The sequence below is a fragment of the Lactuca virosa genome, chromosome 3 (genome assembly GCF_052849685.1).
Source record: "Lactuca virosa cultivar CGN04683 chromosome 3, Lactuca_virosa_CGN04683_v6, whole genome shotgun sequence".
Taxonomy (NCBI): domain Eukaryota; kingdom Viridiplantae; phylum Streptophyta; class Magnoliopsida; order Asterales; family Asteraceae; genus Lactuca; species Lactuca virosa.
This window is the reverse complement of record NC_136428.1, coordinates 428,046,156-428,060,136: the sequence shown is the minus strand read 5'-3', so window position 1 is coordinate 428,060,136 and position 13,981 is coordinate 428,046,156. Positions and strand designations below refer to the sequence as shown.

General features: G+C 38.1%; 1 non-coding gene across 1 annotated transcript; it reads left to right on the top strand.

Annotated features, from left to right (window-relative positions):
• The first annotated feature begins 13,377 nt into the window (after window positions 1-13,377).
• On the top strand, window positions 13,378-13,484 carry LOC145168186 (small nucleolar RNA R71). Its single transcript, XR_013741758.1, has one exon. It is a non-coding gene; the product is annotated as a small nucleolar RNA R71 (small nucleolar RNA).
• The last annotated feature ends 497 nt before the right edge of the window (window positions 13,485-13,981 follow it).

Sequence of the window (13,981 nt, the reverse complement as noted above, 5' to 3'; positions counted from 1 at the left end):
TTCACACAATTGGCCTTAGTTGGTCTTTGTTTTATCCAAAACATCACAACTTACCAACTTCAAATGTACAAGAGTAGGACTCATTTTACTCTTACATTTGACAAGTGTTATAAACCTTTCTTTAAGATATGTCTCTCAAGTTAAAATCTTGGAGTATGACTCTAAGAATTGTTCTGGCATGAAGTATGACTCATCTTCTTGATTTAACCATTTCAACAATTCACGATTCCTCTTCTTAGCCATAGGAATGCACTAAGATGTCCTTAGAGGACTAATTGTGATATGTTTCTAAACCATTAAGATGATCATACAACATGATACTAAAGTACTCTCCCATCTTTTCAGATTTGAGAAACTTTTATCTTTCTGCCTAATTTGATTCTTCTCATTCATCCTGCCATACATCGAAACTTTTCCAATGTTTCAGAATTATACTTAAACTGGTAAGTATAACCATATTTACTAAACTTTAGTAAATCATGACAAATAGTCTTACCGATCCTTTTGTGGTGGACTTTAACCAGTGCACAAGAATGTGTACTTGATCCCTTAGCCCTTTACTTGACTCATATATACATGTGAACAAGGAATTAGTCTTAATTTTTCCAAAGATGAAAAATTCTCATTCATCATACAATACAAGTTGCATGATTCCAAGTTTCTTTCCAACTGAAACATGGTCGATGAGAATCTTTCCTTATTTGGTAAATTATGACACTACCACAAACGACAGAATCAAATCCATTTTCCAATGTTGCTATCAATGGAATCATGTAAACAACAATTTTTCACAAATGCCATTGTAAGGATACTTAAAATAAATAAAATCAAACATTTTCTTTTATTTTTAAAACTTGCGGAAAGCTTATCCTTACAATGCAAATGCATATGAAAACTATGTTGTTATCTATTCCTAAGCAATCTATCACAACTCTTAAGCAGCAGCTCCATAATTCTGATCACTGAACCATGCGATCGAAATCCATCTTCGCGATCAGAATCAACTTACTCTTCTTTAAGCTTCCTCTCTTTTCTTTGATTCTTAAAACTTCAACATGTGACCCAGTCACATCATGTAATAAGAATCTCCAAATAGGAACTTAATAGAGTTAGATAGTGGACCTACCTGAAGCAGAGTCAAACTTTTGACTTGACCTTCTCTCAGATCTTTCAGGTAGTTAAGGTAGCTTCGCAACCAATGCCCCTTCCTTTGGCAACAGAAACATATGGACCCTTTGGGAATGGCACACAGGACTATCTCAGACTTAGCCTTTCTCTTTACCATTTGGTCAACCGAGTTGACTATGGCCTATCCCTTTCCATTGGGAAGAAAAGGCTTTTCTAGATATCCAATGTTACCAATTGTCAATGTCCATGGTAGTTTGGGAAGTTGATCTACTAATCAAATTTTCTTTACCAGAGCTCCAAATCATTGTTGATTCAGCAGCACCAAGAAAATAGATAAGATCATTAGGTTCACGTCATAGTCTGTTACATAGTAGTCCCAAAGGAACTCACTGTGTGACTTAGAAAGTGATTGAACAACCAACTTTCTCAAGACTTTGACACCCAACTCTCCCGGCTTGTCAGTATGTGACTTTATCTCCAAGATGTGAGCACATATAGACCTTGCTTGCCAATAGGGTTTGAGTGACCTTGAACTGTTCAAGAACTTGTGGGTTAGGGAGAATAATTGGAGGAGGTGGAGGGAGTGAAGAATGATTTTCGGGACATCATCTTCAAGAGTTTTTGGGAAGATCATAATTGTCTGAACCAGACATCTTTTGGGAGATATTCAATATAGTTAATTTAAAGTCCTTAATATAACACCCAATATGAAATATTAAGGCTAGGACCCAACACAATATTTTATAACTTAGAAGAGGGATGTCGTAATCCAAGCTATAAAATATTTGAAGGTAGGTGAATGATGATTCACCAATTTCCACCATGAAAAACGAAATAAATTATTAGGTTTTAATTGGGTTTGAAACTCCTAGATCTTTTGAGATTCATTGAACTTTTCAATGACATGTTTCAATATCGAGTGTGCCCTTCAGGTTTTGCGACTGGGATGCCGAGGATCACAAAACAAGGTGTGAATAACCATGCAAATATACTTGGTACCCTTAATATTTACCCCTCAATCGATGTGCCAGTTAACCACACGCGCTCCATCGATACTATGATAAACATGAAGTTACCATTTGCCTACCTTGTTAAATCCATGTTAGTGTGCCGGTTAACCACACACGCTCCACTAATGAGTTAATCAAAGTGCAAAGTGTAATTTCATGGGTTAGCACCTTATTCATATTTTCCTAAAGTGACTAAGATTGGGAATTTTATAAAACATTTAGTTACTTTATATTCATCATTATACTTTTAATGAGAATTATAGTCCTTGTCCTACCCGTTCGGCTAACGACCCTCCACCAATCAAGGAAGCGGTGGGTGAGAGTGGACACCAATTAAGCTGTCATTTTATAGGCAACAACCTTATACCCCCTTATAGACCGGCTTCGTGAATGAGGTCAACTAACGGTAAGACTGACTTACTCTTATACATATATATATATATATATATATATATATATATATATATATTTATAAATATATATATATATATATATATATATATATATATATATATATTATTAACTTATAATACTATAAAGTATAAGGGTTGAATTTTAACTTTTAAAATTCTAGGGGTTGGAACTAAAGTTTTTAAAGAGACTTTACATGTTCCAAAACTTGAGGGCAAGTTTTGTAACTTTCAAAACTTTTCATCTTTCATAACATATGAGTTAATGGACTAATAAAATGAGAGACTTTTCATTTTATGTAACCTATGTGTTTAATAATGGACTTTAAAAGAATGACTTTTGGTAATCCATAACTTGAGGACAAATTATGGATTCCATTAAAACACATCAAGATCAAGAATTAAACTAACAAGCAAGTTACAAATAATTCCTATGATCTTCTAAACTCATAAGTTCATGAATGTTCATATCAACAATTTCAAGAATCATAAATAAACCATATAAAACTTGAAATTTTGATAATAGCCATTGAAAAAGGATTACCATAACCATTACACCATCTAAAACAAGTTTTATAACATCAAAACAGTTTAGGGTAATGTTTCTAGTCTATTTCCAGCAACAAAACTCAAAAATTTGCATTCAGGGGCTCCTACTCGTCGAGTGCATAAACTTACTCGACGAGTAGGATGAATTTACTCATGGACTCGTCGATTCCCCACATGGACTCGGCGAGTTCATGCTGCAGAATGCAGAAAAATAAGTTTTTTCAACAAGTTTGCATCAAGTATCAAATAAACAAGCCTAGGCTCTGATACCACTGTTGGATTTTGAGCATTCTAACACTCATATGGTGTACATGCAACCCTAGAAACCTTGGATCTACGTTTTACTATGATACATGCAAATTTGATTTTTCCAAGGTTCTTAACCTATCTAGCATAGCATGGGGAACTTTTAAACATAAATGCTAGAAGAAGAACATACCTTTTGTAGTTTGGATTCCTTGAGAACCTTGTGAGCCTAGCACCTCAAGTGTGATGCCTCAAATGTCTCACACAACAATACAACACTGGGAATAACCTTGAGAGATGTTTCACTTAACCTCAAAATCAGATTGCCCTCTTACTTGCATAGGGTTCTTTATATAGTTGTGGCACAAGTAGGGTTACACCATGTAAACCCTAATTGTCATGGCTTTCCATATTCCATGATCCATGGGTTTGTAACCTCCATGGATTATCCATGGAGCACCTTATGGGTTTTAACCCAATCCATACAAACCATGGATCATTAGCCCACTATACAAGAATAGATGATTTACACAATCAACCCCATATATTTAATTAGTCTCCTTCAGATCACTTAATTAATTCCAAATTAATTCTTTGATCAATACTAATTAAATAATATTATTAATATATTAGAAATTATAATATATTAATAATCCTTAAGTGTCATTTTCTCTCATTTACTCTATCCAAGTGTTGCAATGCCATGCAACCCAAATGGACCATGCCAACCGGGTCAAGTACATTCTAGGAATAGTTATGAACTTAGACACCTAATCCAACACGTACACCCTCCAAGATGGATGTATTTTTGGGTCTTAAATCAAAGGGGTTCAAGGGTTCAAGAGTTTTAATGGTTAACTAGCACCTAACAAGTGTTTAAAGCCTTATCTTAGGGACTTAACAAGGGTGTACAACCATAGATAGAGTGTACGGCCGTACACTCTTTATGTTCTTGAGTTTTGAATATGTTTCATGGATGAAATCATGGATCCTTACTAGATAATGAAATGAATCAACTAACAAAGGAAGAATACTCACTTTCCTTGAAGATCTGGGTGAAAAACTTTATATAGTTGAGAGAGAATCCGATCTCTTGAGTTGGAAGTTGAAGAAATGGATAAAAATGGAGGGTGGACTTATATATAGGGGTGGGTGTATGGTCAACATGGGTGTACGGCCGTACACCCTTGTGTACGGTCGTACACTCCCTTAGATGGAGTGTTCGGCTCGATTTCAACGCGAAGAACTTTAGCTAACACTTCCCTGAGCCCATAGCTTGATTGTACTGAGTTTTGAACCCTTAAACATACTCTAAACAATGCTAAAAGATACCAGAAACGGGTCTAACACTTGGTTGAATTGAATGGCTGGACTTACAAGGCAAAAAAATTTCGGGTTGTCACATCATCCCCCCGTTAGATGGAATTTCGTCCCTAAATTAGCTTTCTTAGCAGTACTACTGGGGTTGTGCTCCTCTGATTGGTAGAATACCCATTCGTAGACCTGGGCAACTTTTCCCTAATGTCTATGATAGGATTTATACCTGGTCCATCTATCATTACCTCGTGTATACAAGTCGTATATAATTAGGATAAGTAAGACGGTAGGATGTGCGACTCTGCCCCAGGTCCACAACCAAACAAGGAACAGGAGATAGGGCGGAAGCACACATACTTAATATGCATAATCTTAATTATATACCACCCTCGCGTATACACTTATTAGTGATATGTGAGTTGTATTTGTCCTTAGCCTCTGTGCTGGAACTTGGTCTGCTGAACGAGTGGTATTTCGGGAAGGTCTGCGGAACATACAGCGGCAAGGTTTCGGAGGGAAAAGTACTCTTCGCACGAGTACTTCAGGTTTTAGAATGCAAGGCAGACGATTCCGAAGTATGGGTCGGACTGTCGTTACGAATGACGAAGGTTTCGTGAATTTGACGGTCAAGGCGATGGAAACATATGAACTTAGTATGGTGAGGACCACGCCAACTCATGACGAATGATAGCAACGGACTCTTTACTGAACAAAAGTTTGGCCGATTTGAAAGAAACGTCTCTTATACGATGATGTATCCCTAGTGTGCTCGACAATGTACTATGTGTAGACTTTCTAGTGCTTTCTGTTTTCCCCTTGATGTTAACACTTCTACGTATCGTACCGCGATGAGCGAGTACATACAGTGAAAGTGCTTTGACAACTAGTGTCGATACTTTATACTACGCTCCTCCTCGGTACCACTACGATCACCTGGAATATACAAGTTATGAATAATTAAGATGAATTAGACAGTCGACTGAGTAACTCTGCCTCAAATCCACAACCAAACAAGGAACAGGAATTAAGGCGGAATCACTCACTCTAAGTCTGCAAAATCTTAGCTATGCACAACCCTGATGTACATACTAAGCCATCATAGCTTCTCTGAACGGATCTTTTAGTTCTCTTGAATATTGTGACTTGTTCCGATAAGTGAGTTATTATAATTACTTTTAAATGTTTTCCCCAAGTTTTAATCTTATATAAATATAAATTAATTTTTAAAATAATTCTTATTTTATTTCGAAAACGTACCGATGCTCGTTGGCAACTTCGGGGTTGATTCTCCTGCGGTGATCATCAAAATTCGTCCATCCGCTCCTGATTTCTTTGTTATCGAGCAGTCCCTCCTATAGTGTCCATTCTCACCACAGCCATAGCAGGCTTGGTTTTCTTCAACTCCGGGGACTTGGGAGATCGGTTGAGCCGGTGCCCTGCAGAAACGGACTGCGTGTCTGATGTGCACGATAGTACCCACTAATTTTATAATTTATAACCTAACTAACTAACTAACTAAAATGCACCTAGGCAGTGTACCTAGTCGAATTATAGAATAGTTTGGTAAGTCGGGTGTCGATCACAGGGAACGGTGTTGACTAATTAATTTATTTACTACTAAACTAACCTAATTACTAACGAGATAAAAAGGGGTTTTTATCTAATTTTGAAAGTTTAGATGAACTTAATTCTTTAACAAAAACTCAATCAATAAACAAAACACTTCTGTTAGTTCGAATCCGCTTTCACTCAATGGTTATACATTAGCTAGGACTATTACTGTTGGTTACCAAATTAATAAGTATTAGCAATTTAGTTCTAAATCTACTAATTATTAATCAATTCATGTAAATCTATGTATGGTCATACAATAGTTAACACATAATCAATTATTAAATAAGATTGGAGCCATGAAAGATTGATTAATCAAAACACAATTACAGTCATAATATGAGTTCTCTAACACAGCTTAATTCAATGATTCAATTACTTATCTAAGATTGGTTTGATCTTAGCTCTAATAACTAGTGTTCACTATATTATTAGGTATTCAAATTCATGCAAATTTGTGTTCACTAACTACACAGAACAAGAATTTAAAGCAATCAAATAATTAATTCAAGCATGCTAGGTAAAATCAATCAACACAAGCGTATCACCAACAAGTAAAGTCAAGTCTAACGCATTAAAACCATGAGTTCCAGCTTCATCTAGCTAACAGAAGCAGCTAGATTTAGCTGGACATACTAACAGCTAAATAAACAAAAACTATAATCAAGGACATGTTTAAGTGTACCAATCTATAAACCAAATTATGAACTTCTTCTTCCTTGGTGTTAAAACCAGCTCCCAGAGCTTCTTCTCCTCTGAATTTCGTCTCCAGGAACCCTTCTAAGCCAGCCAAAAAGTCCCCCAATCGTAATGGATAAGGGTATATATATTTTCTCCAAAACCACCGTTCACGTCGTGAGAATGTAAAACTCACGTCGTGAACTCGAGGTAATCGTGATCGTCAAGGATTCCTTCACCCGGATGCTTATCTTCTAACTGTTTCCACCCACGTCGTGACCCATCAACTGTTCACGTCGTGAGTACGTCTTTTTTGGGTGTTTTTCTTATCTTTCAAGCCTTCAACCTCCAAAGTTCCATCCTTTAACGCTTCTAGTCCCTTTTCTTCAAAATGTCTTCTTTTTGGCTGCAAAATATAATTTAACCTTATAAGTACCATTATTCTATGCAAATGACCAAAATATATATAAAAATATACTTAAATATTGCCTAAAAATATGTATAAATATGGCAATATCAAAATACCCCACACTTGTGCTTTGCTTGCTCTCAAGCAAATCTAACTATTTTAAACTTAAACATTTATCACTAACATCACATAGAACAATCCAATTCCAACTCAGCCATTATGCCAAGACCTCAACGCATGCATTTGTGTCTAAAATTTTCCCAAAGCACCCCCATACTCTAAATACTCACAATCTTCATAAACACGCACCCACTTCTTTTGAACAATGCTCATTTTATGCAACCCTCCGAATCCATCCCCAGAAATCTTACTAACCTCAAGGTATTTTTGTAAAGCTACCCAAGCATACATAAACTATAGAATTACAACTTTTTAGAAGATACCACAACTTGGAGCTCTTGAATTCTTCTTTTCTTTGATGTTTGATCTCTGATTTCTTTGAATTCACTTTTTTCATGATTTTTGGCATCTTCAACTTTCAACTTTTAGAATTTTGATCTTTTGATCTTCAAACTTTGATACTTTTATGCTCCATAATTCTTCAATTTCTTTACTTTTCGGTAATTTCTCTCTTTTTTTTAACATGTGTCTCACTTTTCTATATCACTCAAAAACCTACATGCTTAAGCATGGGCGCTTAACTTCAACCTTTATTGGCTAAGACATAGCTTTCCTGGATACATTTCAGGTTTAGGCTGCTAAACATATTGCATCCCTCAAACTAAGCGAGGTTATGTTTTTGTTCCATGATTTCACTAAAATGAGGGAGGCCACAAATGCACTATAACGTGTGTTGGCTCAACTAAACATTTGAACTCTTATCGGATCATCCCAATGCAACACTAGCAACTTAAGTTTAAATTATTATTACTAGAATAAATTATTAGATTATTATTTCAAACCTACGCCTAAAATTTAAAATTTTCAATTTTTCTAGCAATTTACTTTTTCTACCCCCTACCCCACACTTATTTCATACAATGCCCTCATTGTATGCTTAAAATAATATAAAAAATTAAGAGAAGGGAGAAAAAGGAACAGACTCCCCTGGGATAGTGGCGTGATCATCTCCAAAAGTGCGGATGGAATGTGCATCTTGAATACAGACTTTGAGAAATAGAAACTTGGATCTTGAACACGCGAGATAAGTAATGTACCGGCAAAATATGGAATCGAGTCTTCAATTTTCAACAAATGTGGTGCAGAAAAATGTGCAAAATGAACAGAACAATGTGGGAAAGCATACGCCACATTGCATGGTAGAGAAAATGAGCCATGATTATCTTCATAATAATCCCAAAAAGAATGGTGGTGAACCACATAATGAATATGGAAAAATAAGACTCCTTTTGTGAAAATTACAAAGTCACGACGTGAGTTTATGAAGATTCACGACGTGAATTTGATATGAAGTGGGTTCTGGAAAGCCACCATATACTGACTCACGAGGTGAATAACAAAGTAGTCACGACGTGAAAACTGGAATCCCAGAAATATTTTTCTTCCAACCTTTCTTTCAATTCTTATATTCACCCCCATGTCGTAATGGATTAAGACTCTTCTAACCCTATTAATTTCGATTCTTCTCTCTAACTTTCTTCTCGCTTGACTCACCCCACACTTAATTTAAATTATGGGTCTCGACTCTCGAATTTAAACACTCCCGGCTAAACACATATGCACTCATATCTCGACATCCTTTGTATGCGCTCCTAGCAATTTTGAAAAATAACTACCAAGAAGAGAAAAGTAACATAATATCTTAATAGTTTTACAATCCCAAACGAATAAAAATAAAACTAAACCAAACAAAACTAAAAGAAACGATCAATCATCCTCGTCATCCTCGTTCACCCCGCTAGTGCCCGCTCCGTCGCCTCCATGTCCTCTATACTCCGTCCACCTCGGGCAAATTGGGTAGTGATACCCCAAATGAGGCAGCTGCTCCACCCCAAGGTGTCGAACGACGTTCTCCATTGAGCCCCTAATCCAGTTGACACTCAAAGATAACTGGTCAAAATAACCAGCCATATCACCCCCAAAAGGTGCTCCTACCATGGATGCGGGTAGATACATTGGTTGCCCTCTTTCTCCCCTTCCTCTTACGTTCCTGCGCGTCGGCCTCGGTTGTGGTTCAGGTTCGTCGGTCGGCTGCTCATCACCATCATCATTATCCTCAAGAATTCCCCAATGTGTCCCATAATTCTTGACCACCTTCATTGTCTCTAAATACCCCATACTAAACTCGTTCCCCTCCATGCATGTCAAAGAACGAGTGATGACGGAAACAATGAGGCCATAAGATCGGGCCAAGCGCGTAACAAAGTGCCCTCCATAAATGGGGCTCCCGGGACGAGCACTCGTAGCATACTCTGCCAAGTATCGGGCCAAGAAATACGGAATGTTACAGCACACGCCGGGCTATAAAATGCACCACAAAAAGAACAAGTTGACCTTAGTAACCTTATTGCCATGGCGTTTGTGATGAATATAAAATGTGATAAGGCGATGGATAAGGCGATGTATCGGTGATTTGATGCTACTTTCGGGGGATACACCGGAATTGAACACACCGGCCGCGATATTACTCCAAAACCCCGGTCCTGAAACCCCATCCGCATAACCATGTGTGGCGTCCCTCAAAAATAAAATAAACTCATGAGTTATGATCTCATGAGCCTCGTATAACCCCATTCTGCATGAAAACTCCACCAAACTGCACTCCCGATATTCCCCTCCTAGACGAAAAACCAAAGCTTGCGGGAAAGTAGGATCTTGGGCATTCTCATGGAATGTCACCGTTGAAAAGAATTCCACGCAAAGCTATTTATAGACCCGCTCTTGGATGGCAAACAAATTATACCACCCCTTTCACGTGAAGGAAAATCCATCCCCTAAAAATATCTTAGTAAGATATTGGGACATCCGATCCACCAGCCCAACCTCCCACAAACATGCCCACTGAATAGTGGGGGCAATAGCAAACTCCCGGTTGTAAAGCCATCCCAACCGATTGTTCCATCGCGTAGAGATATCCCGGGGTGTAGTTGTTGGAAAGTTGTAAAATGGATGTAAACCCGCTACTCCAGTTGGAATCTCTCTTCTGGGAGCCATTTCTGCAAAAAAAAAAAAAAACAACAACAAACATATCCAAAAGAAACAACCCAACAGATTAGAAATTAACAAAATTGAAATTGTCCAGTCCCAGTATTCACGTCGTGAATCCTTCAGGATTCACGGCGTGAGTTCGTAACTCAGCAACCAAAATCGCTAAAATCAGAAGGCAAATCAGGTCACAATATTAATGGGGTTTACTCCTATACTAATCCCAAGCACAAAGCATCAACATTCCAAGGCTATTACGGGATTTTAAGAAATAAATTCAACATTTCATCTAACTAACAAACCCTAACCCTAAGTTCAACTATAAGAGAAAAATTAAACTTAATAATTAAGAATCATTACCTTAGGTTGAGGTATTAGGTAAGTAAAAATGAAAATTGAGTGTTGTCGGCCAAAATCGGAGCAAGGGGGGACCAGATCTCGTGTTTCACTTCGTGAGGAATAAACAAAAGGGGGTCAAACTGGTTCTTTACCCTTTAATCTGTGGTCCCGTGTTTTTCAAAACTCACGTCGTGAGTCCTTAAGGATTCACGTCGTGAATACTGTATGAATTTTTTTTTAAGTCAAGTTTGTCTATTAACTAAATTCGTAATTATCACCACTTCATTTTTAGGGACCCCACACTCAGTGTTTAATTATGAATAAAGCGAGTTGGATGATATGATCTATGTTTCTAAGACTAAAATGCAAAAACTAAAAAGAGAAGAAAAAAAATGCAAACCAAACTCGGGTTGCCTCCCGAGAAGCGCTTCTTTTTCTTGGAGTCATAAGCCGGACTCCTTGCCTCCTACGTTGAGTCATCCGAAGAATCCACCACTAGGATCTTTTGTTCCTTGAAACGCCTCTTGTAAGCTTGAACTCGTCTTTTGTATGCCTTTTTCGAATTTTCCTTTTTAGCTTTGACCTCGTCTTCATCAAGCTTCCTCTTTGTTCCTTTTGTGCCCAAGTTTTCTTCATTCTTAATCTCCATAGTATCCCTTTCTTCTTTCACCACTGGACTTGTTACTTTTGAAGTAACCTCCTCTTCATCACTTGACATCTCATCATCCTCTTTGCTTACCCAAGAAGTGGGATTTGTGTAAGTAATAACTTCAACTAAAAATGGAACGGATGCTCTCGGTTTTGTTATTTTAACTTGTTGAATTGTTTTGATTTCTTCTTCCATGAGCTTCTCTAATTCTTCAAGTTCATTCTCTTCATCAATGTTGAAAACCTCTTCTTTTGCATCACTCTCTTGGAAACCATCTTCTATCCCAAAAACTTCTGTTTCATCTCCAACTCTCAAGGTGAGCTTGGATTCGCGTATATCAACAAGAGCTCCAGCGGTGTTAAGTAACGGACGACCAAGGATAATTGGAACATTGGGATCTTCTTTCATATCCAATACTACAAAATTTATTGGAAAAACAAATTTCCCAATTTTCACTAGAATATCTTCCACAATGCCCCTGGGTTGTGTCACCGAATAGTCATCTTTGTAGCTTTTAACTTCTGAATATTCAATTTCTGATAAAACGAATAAGGCATCAAATTTATGCTAGCCCCAGAATCGGCTAAAGCATAAACCTTCGTATTGTTCCCAAACTCACATGGAAGAGTGAGGCGTCCAGGATCTCCCATCTTCTTAGGTATGTCTCCCAATACAGCCCTTGAACTTTGCTCACTTAGAATAACTTTAGAATTCTTCTTTAGTTGCTGACAAGTGTCTATCAAGTCTTATAAAAAATTTTCATATTCGGGAATTTTGGATAACGACTAGACAAAGGGAGTATTAATCGGGATACCCATCACGTGCTTAATAAACTCTATATGCTCTCTTTCCAGTGGACTAAGGGCAGCTCGAGAAGGAAACGGCAAAGGTGGTTGAAATGTCGGAATAAATTCAGGATTTTTCTGTTCAGGACGGGCCCACGTCGTGAGCGGATATGGCTCACGTCGTGAATTCGTTAATTCAGCAGCATTATGATCTTCGAGCTTGGGTTCCTTTGGCTTTAGATCGGGCTGTTGTGGCTCTTCTTCCAAGGCTTCCAGGAACTCAGAAATTGCCTCTTCTTCAATATCGATGGCCATTACGTGAGATTGGGTCTTCTTTTCAGGATTTTTCGGGGACATCTTCTCATGAACCAAAGTGGTAAGTTGACCAAGTTGCACTTCAAGATTTTTGATGGAGGCTTGTTGATTTTTTATTAAAGCCTGTTGTTCTACCATCATTGTGTGATGATTCTTCATCAAAGTTCTTTGTTCATCAATAGCAGAATCAATAGCCTCATGTCTCTTTTCTGAAGCTTCCATAAACTTAACTAACATGGTCTCTAGATCGGGTTTTTTCTCAGCTGGTGGGTGCTCCTTTTGGTAGAAGCCTCGGCTTGTTTGCCTATACTTCTCTTCCTTTTGCTTCTTGTATTCTTCATATGGCAGCCATTCTTTCTTCGGTTTCCTCCAGTCTTCATCGTACTTGTCCCCACTCGAGTAGCATACTTGAGCCTTTTTATTCCCATACTCATCCAAATTGCAGTCCTTGGTTAAGTGTGGACCATTACACCGTTCGCAACCAACTCTTATAGCATGAATTGATTGGTCTATTTGCGTTAACCTCCGGTCCATATTATTCAGCATAGCCATCATAGCTGCTATTTCTTCAGTTTGTGCACCTCCACTTCCTTTGATTCCATCTTGCTTAGGGTTGTGGTACTCACGAGAGTGCTTCACGAATTCTTCAATCAGCTCCTTGACCTCCCTTGGATTTTTCTTTGTCAAAGGTCCTTGAGAATCAAGGAGTTGTCTTGTCATAACATTGACCCCATCATAGAAGATTGACATCTCTTGTTGAACATTAAGATCATGTTGAGGGTAATTTCTGATCAAGCCTTTGTAACGCTCCCATGCTTCGTATAATGACTCCCCCGGTTGTTGTTCAAAGTTGGCTATTGCCTTCTTGAGTTTAGCTATCTTGGATGGTGGGCAAAATTGGTCAAGAAACTGCTCACGCATTTGAGCCCAAGTGGTGATCGTACCCGGTGGAAGTGATTTTAACCACTCTTTAGCAGCTCCCTTAAAAGTAATGGGCAACATCCTGAGCAAGACGGTGTTTCTATTGACATTTGGGACATTGAAGTAACCCACAATGTCATTGACTTCATCGAGATGCTTGAAAGCATCCTCATGATCCTTCCCATAAAATGGGATATCCTTCAGTGCATTCAAGATGTGCCCCTTCAGCTCGAATGTGGCAGTGGCAGGTATTGCGGGTTTGACTAAACCGGGACCCACATCCTCTCGGATCCGCTTCTTGTAAGCTCCCATGGACATCTCCTCAATGTTTGCCATTTCGTCCTCTTGCTTGTCTTCGGGCTCACTTGCAAATATTTCAAATTTTGGGTCTGACTCGTATTCTGATTCGTGTGGACTAGAAACTGGATCAAGTTCTTCAACTATGCCTT